The sequence below is a fragment of the Oncorhynchus clarkii genome, chromosome 10 (assembly GCF_045791955.1).
Source record: "Oncorhynchus clarkii lewisi isolate Uvic-CL-2024 chromosome 10, UVic_Ocla_1.0, whole genome shotgun sequence".
Classification (NCBI taxonomy): domain Eukaryota; kingdom Metazoa; phylum Chordata; class Actinopteri; order Salmoniformes; family Salmonidae; genus Oncorhynchus; species Oncorhynchus clarkii.
The window spans coordinates 3,235,509-3,247,139 of NC_092156.1; the positions used below are offsets into that span (position 1 = coordinate 3,235,509).

Consider the following 11,631-nt stretch of genomic DNA (forward strand, 5'->3'; position numbering starts at 1 on the left):
TGATCTGGCATCTACAGTCAATACATAAACTGATCTGGCATCTACAGTCAATACATAAACTGATATGGTTCCTGATCTGGCATCTACAGTCAATACATAAACTGATCTGGTTCCTGAGGGATAATCAGCTTTGTTCAAGCCATTTTTATCTTCAACATGTAACACTTTCCATTTCAATACAGGACTTTTTTATTCATTTGATTCGTATTTTGAAGTGATGCAGTTCTGTCCTTGATCTTTTCTTGTCTATTAATGTTACATATAATGTCTTGTTGTATGTTTTGACCCCAGGAAGAGTAGCTGCTGCTTAAGCTAATGGGGTTCATAATGAAAAATAATAATAGTATAATAAATCTAAAATAATAATGACATTGTATTTTTTTCTCCCTGTGTGTTTCAGGGTTTCAGAGCTGTTGGTGAGTGGACCTTCCAGTATCACAGAGAACACCACTGTCCCAGGAGAGTACCTTCTAAGATGGACGCCCACTGAGGATGAGGAGGGAGGGTACTATCCTGTGTGCTTCATCGCTCAGGGAGTGAACGACAGGTCAGTCTGCAGCCACATCAACATTCCAATGACTTACCTGATTAAATAAAGGCACAAAATAAACTGACATAATCCATCATTTCTGTAGGGTACTATCAAGACGATCAGTTGAATATACATTTAGACACATTTTGGTAGAATCCATTCAGTTGTGCAACTGACTAGGTTGTAACTTGCCTTTCCCTTCAATGGTATGTGGTTTGTTTGGTTTTAACCTGTTTCATTTACTTCTCCGGGACGGCATCGTCCCACTTCGCCAAATTCAAAACAAAATAAATCTCAAAATTAAACAAACATACAAATATTATACACCGTTTTAAAGATCAACTTCTCGTTAATCAGTGTCGGATTTAGTTTACTCTAGGCACCTTATTCATCCAAGCTACTCAATACTACCCCCCAGTCCATTGGAATGTGGTTTGTGTGGCTTTGACATGTTTTTTTTTAAACCAATGGAATGTGGTTTGTTTGGTTTTGACATGTTTTTTTTAAACCAATGGAATGTGGTTTGTTTGGCTTTGACATGTTTTTTTTTTAACCAATGGAATGTGGTTTGTTTGGTTTTGACATGTTTTTTTTAAACCAATGGAATGTGGTTTGTGTGGCTTTGACATGTTTTTTTTTAAACCAATGGAATGTGGTTTGTTTGGTTTTGACATGTTTTTTTTAAACCAATGGAATGTGGTTTGTTTGGTTTTGATATGTTTCATTAAACCAATGGTTTGTGGTTTGTTTGGTTTTGTAATGTTTTATAAAATGCTGTTTAACAAAGATCTGAACAGTTTAACAGTTGTTCTGTTGATCTTCTCAGTTCCATGTATCACTCTGAGCTGCGCTGTCTGATCGTCAGGGTTGGAAACACAAGTGGTGGGTACAGGTTCACTACAGCATGAGGTTAATGATCCCCTTTCTGGTGTTCTGCTAGTCTCACTGTTATTTACAGATGCTAGTTGAAATGCATGTTTGAGACAATTACCAACCAATCAACCAATCAACACATCTCTGTCTGTCTGTCTGTCTTTGTGCTACAGCCATCAGAACCACAGAGGAACCAACACCCTCCCCTCCCCTGACAATAAATCTCACAACCACAGAGGAACCAAAACCCTCCCCTCATCTGACAATAAACCTCACAACCACAGAGGAACCAACACCCTCCCCTCCTCTGACAATAAACCTCACAACCACAGAGGAACAAACACCCTCCCCTCCTCTGACAATAAACCTCACAACCACAGAGGAACCAACAACCTCCCCTCCTCTGACAATAAACCTCACAACCACAGAGGAACCAACAACCTCCCCTCCTCTAACAACAAACCTCACGACCACACAGATTTCACCTGCACTTCCAAATACCACCCAAACAACTACTGAACTCACAACCACACCCACAAATGTCAGTACGTACGTACCCACAACTACCACAGTGACCACAACTACCACAGCATCCACAACTTTAAGTACACACCCAACCACCGATCTCACAACCCATATTGTGGACGGTACAACAACGAGCAGTGTGCCTAGTAAGTACAGAATTAACTTTTGTTCAAATTTTAACAAATGATTTGTGTATGTGTGTTGTAATAATGTGGACTGACTGTGTTTCCACAGGATACGTTGTTGTACTGAGGATAAAACTGTCCTCTCTGATCCCACTGACAGATGATTACATCAGAAACGTGGTTTTACAGCAGGTCAGTGTCAGATCAGACAGGTTTCTCCTCAGCTCTACCTGATAATCACTGTGTGTGTTGTGTTTCCAGCTCCGTGAGGAACTGATCAGACAAGGGCTGCCAGGGGACTTCGCGCTACGCCTGAGAGCCACTCATGGGATCAGTTCCTGAGGGAGGAACAGGAATTCAGATCAACATTCTTCACTCCTACTTGTCTTTTCTTCCTGGTTCTGATTCTGCAGAAAGTTCTTCTGAAGAAGAAGTGGTTCCTTATAATGACAGAATATGGTTGATTTGTACTAATCCCTTGGGACAGACGCACGTAACATAAATTATGATTTTTGTTCTGGATTGCCAGGATTAGTTGAATGGACTGACTACTTCTGACTGGATGTTAGTTGAATGGACTGACTACTTCTGACTGGATGTTAGTTGAATGGACTGACTACTTCTGACTGGATGTTAGTTGAATGGACTGACTACTTCTGACTGGATGTTAGTTGAATGGACTGACTACTTCTGACTGGATGTTAGTTGAATTACTAAAATGTAAATGTTTTATGTCCAGAAGTTTGGTAACGTACAGAGGTAGACTGGGGTTCTTTCCTGTTTGGTAATGTACAGAGGTAGACTGGGGTTCTTTCCTGTTTGGTAATGTACAGAGGTAGACTGAGGTCCTTTCCTGTTTGGTAACGTACAGAGGTAGACTGGGGTTCTTTCCTGTTTGGTAATGTACAGAGGTAGACTGGGGTTCTTTCCTGTTTGGTAACGTACAGAGGTAGACTGAGGTTCTTTCCTGTTTGGTAAAGTACAGAGGTAGACTGGGGTTCTTTCCTGTTTGGTAACGTACAGAGGTAGACTGGGGTTCTTTCCTGTTTGGTAATGTACAGAGGTAGACTGGGGTTCTTTCCTGTTTGGTAATGTACAGAGGTAGACTGGGGTTCTTTCCTGTTTGGTAATGTACAGAGGTAGACTGGGGTTCTTTCCTGTTTGGTAACGTACAGAGGTAGACTGGGGTTCTTTCCTGTTTGGTAATGTACAGAGGTAGACTGAGGTTCTTTCCTGTTTGGTAATGTACAGAGGTAGACTGGGGTTCTTTCCTGTTTGGTAATGTACAGAGGTAGACTGGGGTTCTTTCCTGTTTGGTAATGTACAGAGGTAGACTGGGGTTCTTTCCTGTTTGGTAATGTACAGAGGTAGACTGGGGTTCTTTCCTGTTTGGTAACGTACAGAGGTAGACTGGGGTTCTTTCCTGTTTGGTAATGTACAGAGGTAGACTGAGGTTCTTTCCTGTTTGGTAATGTACAGAGGTAGACTGGGGTTCTTTCCTGTTTGGTAATGTACAGAGGTAGACTGAGGTCCTTTCCTGTTTGGTAACGTACAGAGGTAGACTGGGGTTCTTTCCTGTTTGGTAATGTACAGAGGTAGACTAGGGTTCTTTCCTGTTTGGTAATGTACAGAGGTAGACTGGGGTTCTTTCCTGTTTGGTAATGTACAGAGGTAGACTGGGGTTCTTTCCTGTTTGGTAACGTACAGAGGTAGACTGAGGTTCTTTCCTGTTTGGTAATGTACAGAGGTAGACTGGGGTTCTTTCCTGTTTGGTAATGTACAGAGGTAGACTGGGGTTCTTTCCTGTTTGGTAACGTACAGAGGTAGACTGAGGTTCTTTCCTGTTTGGTAATGTACAGAGGTAGACTGGGGTTCTTTCCTGTTTGGTAATGTACAGAGGTAGACTGGGGATCTTTCCTGTTTGCTAATGTACAGAGGTAGACGGAGGTTCTTTCCTGTTTGGTAATGTACAGAGGTAGACTGGGGTTCTTTCCTGTTTGGTAACGTACAGAGGTAGACTGGGGTTCTTTCCTGTTTGGTAACGTACAGAGGTAGACTGAGGTTCTTTCCTGTTTGGTAATATACAGAGGTAGACTGGGGTTCTTTCCTGTTTGGTAACGTACAGAGGTAGACTGAGGTTCTTTCCTGTTTGGTAATGTACAGAGGTAGACTGAGGTTCTTTCCTGTTTGGTAATGTACAGAGGTAGACTGAGGTTCTTTCCTGTTTGGTAATGTACAGAGGTAGACTGGGGTTCTTTCCTGTTTGGTAATGTACAGAGGTAGACTGAGGTTCTTTCCTGTTTGGTAACGTACAGAGGTAGACTGAGGTTCTTTCCTGTTTGGTAACGTACAGAGGTAGACTGAGGTTCTTTCCTGTTTGGTAATGTACAGAGGTAGACTGAGGTTCTTTCCTGTTTGGTAATGTACAGAGGTAGACTGAGGTTCTTTCCTGTTTGGTAATGTACAGAGGTAGACTGAGGTTCTTTCTTGTGTCAAGAATAGTTGGTTTAGAATCAGTTTTCTGTGACATTTTAGTGACAGAGGACACCGGTAGGAGGACCCACTTGTAAACACCCACACACACTCAGGAAGACGTTTCACTTTCACTCACACATGGAACATAAAGAAGAATGAACAATGAGGTTGAATTGACACTGACGAAAGAGAAGAAGAAATGAATTGACATTGACAAAAGAGAAGAAGAAATGAATTGACATTGACAAAAGAGAAGAAGAAATGAATTGACATTGACGAAAGAGAAGAAATTAACTGACTGACTAAAGAGAAGAATAAATGAATTGACATTGACGAAAGAGAAGAAGAAATGAATTGGGACTGACGAAAGAGAAGAAGAAATGAATTGACATTGACTAAAGAGAAGAAGAAATGAATTGGGACTGGAATTGATTGAAATCCTAATTAAAGGTTAAACATATTAAATGTTAAAGGTTGAAAACATTGGGAGATATTAAAGGTGTTAAAATAATGCAGGTAAAGGTGAGGAGAGTTATAATGTAGTTTTCTTTAAGTTGTGAATCAAATAGACTGTGTTTGATTCTGCTTAGAGGACAAGGCCTTAGGAGGTTGATAACGAGACGTTATAATGGTCAAATGTTATAATGTTGAAATGTTTAAAATATTGAAGTATTAAAATATAACTGGAGCAATAAATTAGGTTGTAGTAAGATTAGAATTGAGTAAAGGTAGTTTGAAAAATGTATGTTTTAAGGAGTTGATGTTAATGAAGTATAGTAAAGGTGCTAGCTTGATCTGGAGATCCCTTAATCTTACCTCATTGATAGAAGTGTTCTAGTACATTCTAGGAGGAACCCTTAATGTTACCTCATTGATAGAAGTGTTCTAGTACATTCTAGGAGGAACACTTAAGGTTACCTCATTGATAGAAGTGTTCTAGTACATTCTAGGAGGAACCCTTAAGGTTACCTCATTGATAGAAGTGTTCTAGTACATTCTAGGAGGAATCCTTAAGGTTACCTCATTGATAGAAGTGTTCTAGTACATTCTAGGAGGAATCCTTAAGGTTACCTCATTGATAGAAGTGTTCTAGTACATTCTAGGAGGAACCCTTAAGGTTATCTCATTGATAGACATGTTCTAGAACATTCTAGGAGGAATCCTTTAGGTTACCTCATTGGTAGAAGTGTTCTAGAACATTCTAGGAGGAACCCTTAATGTTACCTCATTGGTAGAAGTGTTCTAGAACATTCTAGGAGGAACCCTTTAGGTTACCTCATTGGTAGAAGTGTTCTAGTAGCTGTTAGTTTTTTAGACACCAACTGAGGGACTGAGCATCCCGAGGGGGGAGACAAAAATCTGTATATAAATTGTAGAAGGTAAGAACATGTTTTTCTTGTTATTAAAAACTGTGCTTCTCATAAAATTGTTATAGTTTTTAGGTAAAGGGTTTAGGTAAAGACGCTGAAGGCATCTCTCAATTTAATCCAAGGTACATTTTTGCATATCATCAATTGGTGATATTGATTGATCTTTTTTTTTATGCCTTTTTTCTGTAATTTTGAATAAACTTGCTTTATTGTTCTGAAACCCTGTGTCATCAAAGAGTCATACTTTGCATGTCGTTTTACTCCAGGTTTCTGAAACAGACTGGATTAATTAAGGATTTGTAGCATCTGGTTAAATAGTCTTTTCGGAACCTGAATTGCTGGTATGAAGGAACCTGAGACCCAACTAAAGGTACTGACTGAGTGCATTGGTAGGAGTCGTATGAGGGGTGATTCTGGGCTAAACCAACCCAGGAGAGAGTATCCACTCATAGTGTCCTAAGGTCGACTATCTGGCCTGGACGATCCTGAAAAGATGCTGGGTTGCAGGGTGAGGTAGTACAGGTACTTAGGGGATAGCCCAGTCTACTGTAAGACCCTTACTGTTGAGTTTGAGGAACAGGCCCTAGTTGTGTACTAGCTCAGTGGTAAGGCAGAGCGGACTCTATCAGATCGGAACTAAAATAACAGAACTGCCATTGGATAGGCCCAGTAGAATTGTTAATCCTGCAATGTTGGTATTTTAGCTGTGACAATTTGGGGACTTGTACGGGATTGATTCGTGGGAATCCGGAATATCCTGGGAATATTTTTGGGATATAGGAAAGCCTAAAATATACCCTATGCAGTACGCAATGCAAGAACTACAAGGTTCGCAAAAAGATGATCCTGAATATTTGCACACAAAAAAAATGCAAGGTTAGCATTTAATGATGTTCTTGCCACCTGAGTGTCCACCTGAGACCACAAATCAGGTTTCTTTCTCTGGCGATGTAATGGCACCGTATCCACTTTATAATTGGCAAACAGTAGTGTTCTATTCAGATGTCCCCCCCCCTCTGGTTAAACTAGACTAACCTGGTTAAACTAGACTAACCTGGTTAAATCTGGACTAACCTGGTTAAACTAGACTAACCTGGTTAAATCTGGACTAACCTGGTTAAACTGGACTAACCTGGTTCAACTGGACTAACCTGGTTCAACTGGACTTACCTGGTTAAATTGGACTAACCTGGTTAAATCTGGACTAACCTGGTTAAATTGGACTAACCTGGTTAAACTGGACTAACCTGGTTCCACTGGACTAACTGTGAAGTACTGTATATCGTAAACCAGAACTCATATATTTGATTGGAAGTATTGAACTGTAACAGATGGTTATTGGATTGGTTAAACACCTCCTTTTAAAATGTTAATTTGTAACCTTTATTTAACCTGGCAAGTCAGTTAAGAACATATTCTTATTTACAGTGACGGCCTACCCCCCCGGCCAAACCCGGACGACGCTGGGCCAATTGTACGCCACCCTATGGGACTCCCAATCATAGCCGGATGTGATACAGCCTGGATTCAAACCAGGGACTGTAGTGACGCCTTTTTGCACTGAGATGCGGTGCCTCAGACCGGGAGCTTCTTTGAAGAGATGAACAACCACCTCAGCAGGTTGTGACAATAACGTTCTTTTTAAAAGGGTCCCTCTGTTACAAACACAAGAACAATTCACATTTAAATAGTGAAGGAAAAGGGAGTCATCCTTCATTAGTGAAGGAGAAACAAAAAAACGTCATAACAAAATTATATTTTTTATTACATTTCAATACAAATAGATTAGTGTCTTCTCAAATGGAGAAAAGCTATGTAGTGTAAGACTGTCATGTCAACATTAAAACACTGTAGAAGGCACAATAAAATACCATACATGTGTCTTAGAGCAATGATGTTATAGATTGCACTGCATTATGGGTAAAATGCTGAAAAATACTGTTATTTACTGTAATTGGAAGCCTCCTGGAGGAAATCCTCACGTCATTCTGTATCATTTCTTTACAGTAATAGCTTATGCCTACTGTAGATTTGTAATTAAGTACGTAGACACAACACCAGTTTGATATGTCCCTGGTCCTCTGTCTATTTACCCACAGAGTAACAGCCCTGGTCCTCTGTCTATTTACCCACAGAGTAACAGCCCTGGTCCTCTGTCTATTTACCCACAGAGTAACAGCCCTGGTCCTCTGTCTATTTACCCACAGAGTAACAGCCCTGGTCCTCTGTCTATTTACCCACAGAGTAACACACCCCGGTGCTGTCTGTCTGTCTATTTACCCACAGAGTAACACACCCCGGTGCTGTCTGTCTCTCTATTTACCCACAGAGTAACAGCCCCTGGTGCTGTCTGTCTGTCTATTTACCCACAGAATAACAGCCCCTGGTGCTGTCTGTCTCTCTATATACCCACAGAGTAACAGCCCCCGGTGCTGTCTGTCTCTCTATTGACCCACAGAGTAACAGCCCCTTGTGCGGTCTGTCTCTCTACTTACCCACAGAGTAACAGCCCCCGTTGCTGTCTGTCTCTCTATTTACCCACAGAGTAACAGCCCCCGGTGCTGTCTGTCTCTCTATTTACCCATAGAGTAACAGCCCTGGTGCTCATTCTAGTCTTTCTCTTTCTATGCTTGTCCTAGGGTTGAGAAGAGCTGACCAATCAGAACGCGAGGAGGTTTGTTTACGGAGCCCCATGAGGAACACATGATGCTGACTTCTCTCTGTCCTGGATGCTCTCCTGACCAAACTGTCCCGTTCACCGCCTCTGAACCCCCTTACCCTAAATAGAGTTGCCCCTGATCATAGATCTAGGATTGTACCCAATCCCAATTTCCCTCTTTTATCTCCCCCCCCCCCCCCCCACACACACAATATAATTTTTAATTACTGTTGTAATGATGCTCTTATTTAGTTACATATGTGATAACTGTTGTTACTTTTATTGTCAATTATGTTGTTCATTTGTAGTTAATGTTGTCAGCTATTTGAATACATGTATTTTATGTACATATGTATACATTGGGGCAAAAAAGTATTTAGTCAGCCACCAATTGTGCAAGTTCTCCCACTTAAAAAGATGAGAGAGGCCTGTAATTTTCATCATAGGTACACTTCAACTATGACAGACAAAATGAGGGGAAACAATCCAGAAAATCATATTATGATTTTTTATGAATTTATTTGCAAATTATGGTGGAAAATAAGTATTTGGTCACCTACAAACATGCAAGATTTCTGGCTCTCACAGACCTGCAACTTCTTCTTTAAGAGGCTCCTCTGTCCTCCACTCGTTACCTGTATTAATGGCACCTGTTTGAACTTGTTATCAGTATAAAAGACACCTGTCCACAACCTCAAACAGTCACACTCCAAACTCCACTATGGCCAAGACCAAAGAGCTGTCAAAGGACACCAGAAACAAAAGTGTAGACCTGCACCAGGCTGGGAAGACTGAATCTGCAATAGGTAAGCAACTTGGTTTGAAGAAATCAACTGTGGAAGCAATTATTAGGAAATGGAAGACATACAAGACCACTGATAATCTCCCTCGATCTGGGGCTCCACGCAAGATCTCACCCCGTGGGGTCAAAATGATCACAAGAACTGTGAGCAAAAATCCCAGAACCACACAGGGGGACCTAGTGAATGACCGGCAGAGAGCTGGGACTAAAGTAACAAAGCCTACCATCAGTAACACACTATGCCGCCAGGGACTCAAATCCTGCAGTGTCCCCCTGCTTAAGCCAGTACATGTCCAGACCTGTCTGAAGTTTGCTAGATAGCATTTGGATGATCCAGAAGAAGACTGGGAGAATGTCATATGGTCAGATGAAACCAAAATATAACTTTTTGGTAAAAACTCAACTCGTCGTGTTTGGAGGACAAAGAATGCTGAATTGCATCCAAAGAACACCATACCTACTGTGAAGCATGGGGGTGGAAACATCATGCTTTGGGGCTGTTTTTCTGCAACGTGACCAGGGTGACTGATCCGTGTAAAGGAAAGAATGAATGGGGCCATGTATCGTAAGATTTTGAGAGAAAACCTCCTTCCATCAGCAAGGGCATTGAAGATGAAACGTGGCTGGGTCTTTCAGCATGACAATGATCCCAAACACACCGCCCGGGCAACGAAGGAGTGGCTTCGTAAGAAGCATTTCAAGGTCCCGGAGTGGCCTAGCCAGTCTCCAAATCTCAACCCCATAGAAAATCTTTGGAGGGAGTTGAAAGTCCGTGTTGCCCAGCAACAGCCCCAAAACATCACTGCTCTAGAGGAGATCTGCATGGAGGAATGGGCCAAAATACCAGCAACAGTGTGAAAACCTTGTGAAGACTTACAGAAAACGTTTGACCTCTGTCATTGCCAACAAAGGGTATATAACAAAGTATTGAGATAAACTTTTGTTATTGACCAAATACTTATTTTCCACCATAATTTGCAAATAAATTCATAAAAAATCCTACAATGTGATTTTCTGGTATTTTTTCTTTTTTTTTTCTGGTATTTTGTCTGTCATAGTTGAAGTCTATCTATGATGAAAATTACAGGCCTCTCACATCTTTTTACGTGGGAGAACTTGCACAATTGGTGGCTGACTAAATACTTTTTTGCCCCAGTGTATATTTCTTAGTATTTAGATTTCAGGTAGAATTTCACTGTAAATATTCAGCATTGTAATGGCACCAGAGTTGCCAGCTTAAATACTGTAATTTTTAATATTTATATTTAATTTATATTAATATTAATATTTTAATAAATTGCTTTATTTTGTATTTTCCTTACTGTAAAACAGTGGTATTTAAACCTTTTCAGCAGGGAACCCATTTTTCTCAAAAATGTTTCTATATTGTTTAAATAAAAAATAATAACACTAAATAATAATATAAAACATTTCAAATAATATTGTTGGCAACCCCACTGCAGTTGTGGAGACACGAATCCCGACATTGAATACTACTACTGTAAAAACCTTACAGCTGTAAATTTAAAGCAGGGATGCTGTATTCTGTAATGTGTTTTATAGTATGGAAAAGAGGAACTGTAAAATATATTACAGCATCTCTGCTGTAAAGCAAAATTACAGTATAATGTTGGTAAATTTACAGGAAAAAGTTTTACAACAAAATACACTCCTTTTCTTCCATATAATCAGTTAGCAGTTTAAAGCATACTTCACAACATTCATTTTACAACTAAAATCTACTGCACTTATCATAGCATCAATAAACTGGGCATAAACCTGCAGATGTAAGTCAACTCAATAAGATAATTCATTTCAAAAAAGTTGTTCAACTATCACCAAACTGCTGGGAAAGGAAGTTCGCTACATCCAATGACTCTCCAACACCGCATAAAACCAATCAATCAGTTATTACTATATAAAACAGATTTTAAGTCAATCTTTTTCAACACAAAATCCACCAAATGAGCAACAACACCGAAGACAACAAACATAGACATGAACACCAAAGGGGATCCGAACACCTTGGCTGCATTTCCTGACGTTGTTACAGACACATATTCCACACAAGGAAGGACAACATAAGTAAGCACAGAAATAAAGCAATAAAAGGCCATAATGCCAAAAAGTATACCCTCCCAGGGACCAGTGGTCAGAGACGACTTTAACTTCCTCTCTGTCTTTCTGGCAGCCAGGCCTTCCTTCACCAAGGACTTTGATGTTTTCACATTCTCCTTCTTCTTCTTCTCGTCGGTTTCCCAGTTATTCAC

At 40.4% G+C, this 11,631-nt stretch overlaps 1 long non-coding RNA gene across 1 annotated transcript; it reads left to right on the forward strand.

Moving 5' to 3' along the window:
- The first annotated feature begins 1,939 nt into the window (after positions 1–1,939).
- On the forward strand, positions 1,940–2,427 carry LOC139417920 (uncharacterized). Its single transcript, XR_011635254.1, has 3 exons — positions 1,940–2,076; positions 2,165–2,247; positions 2,317–2,427. It is a non-coding gene; the product is annotated as an uncharacterized lncRNA (long non-coding RNA).
- Positions 2,428–11,631: the final 9,204 nt, after the last annotated feature.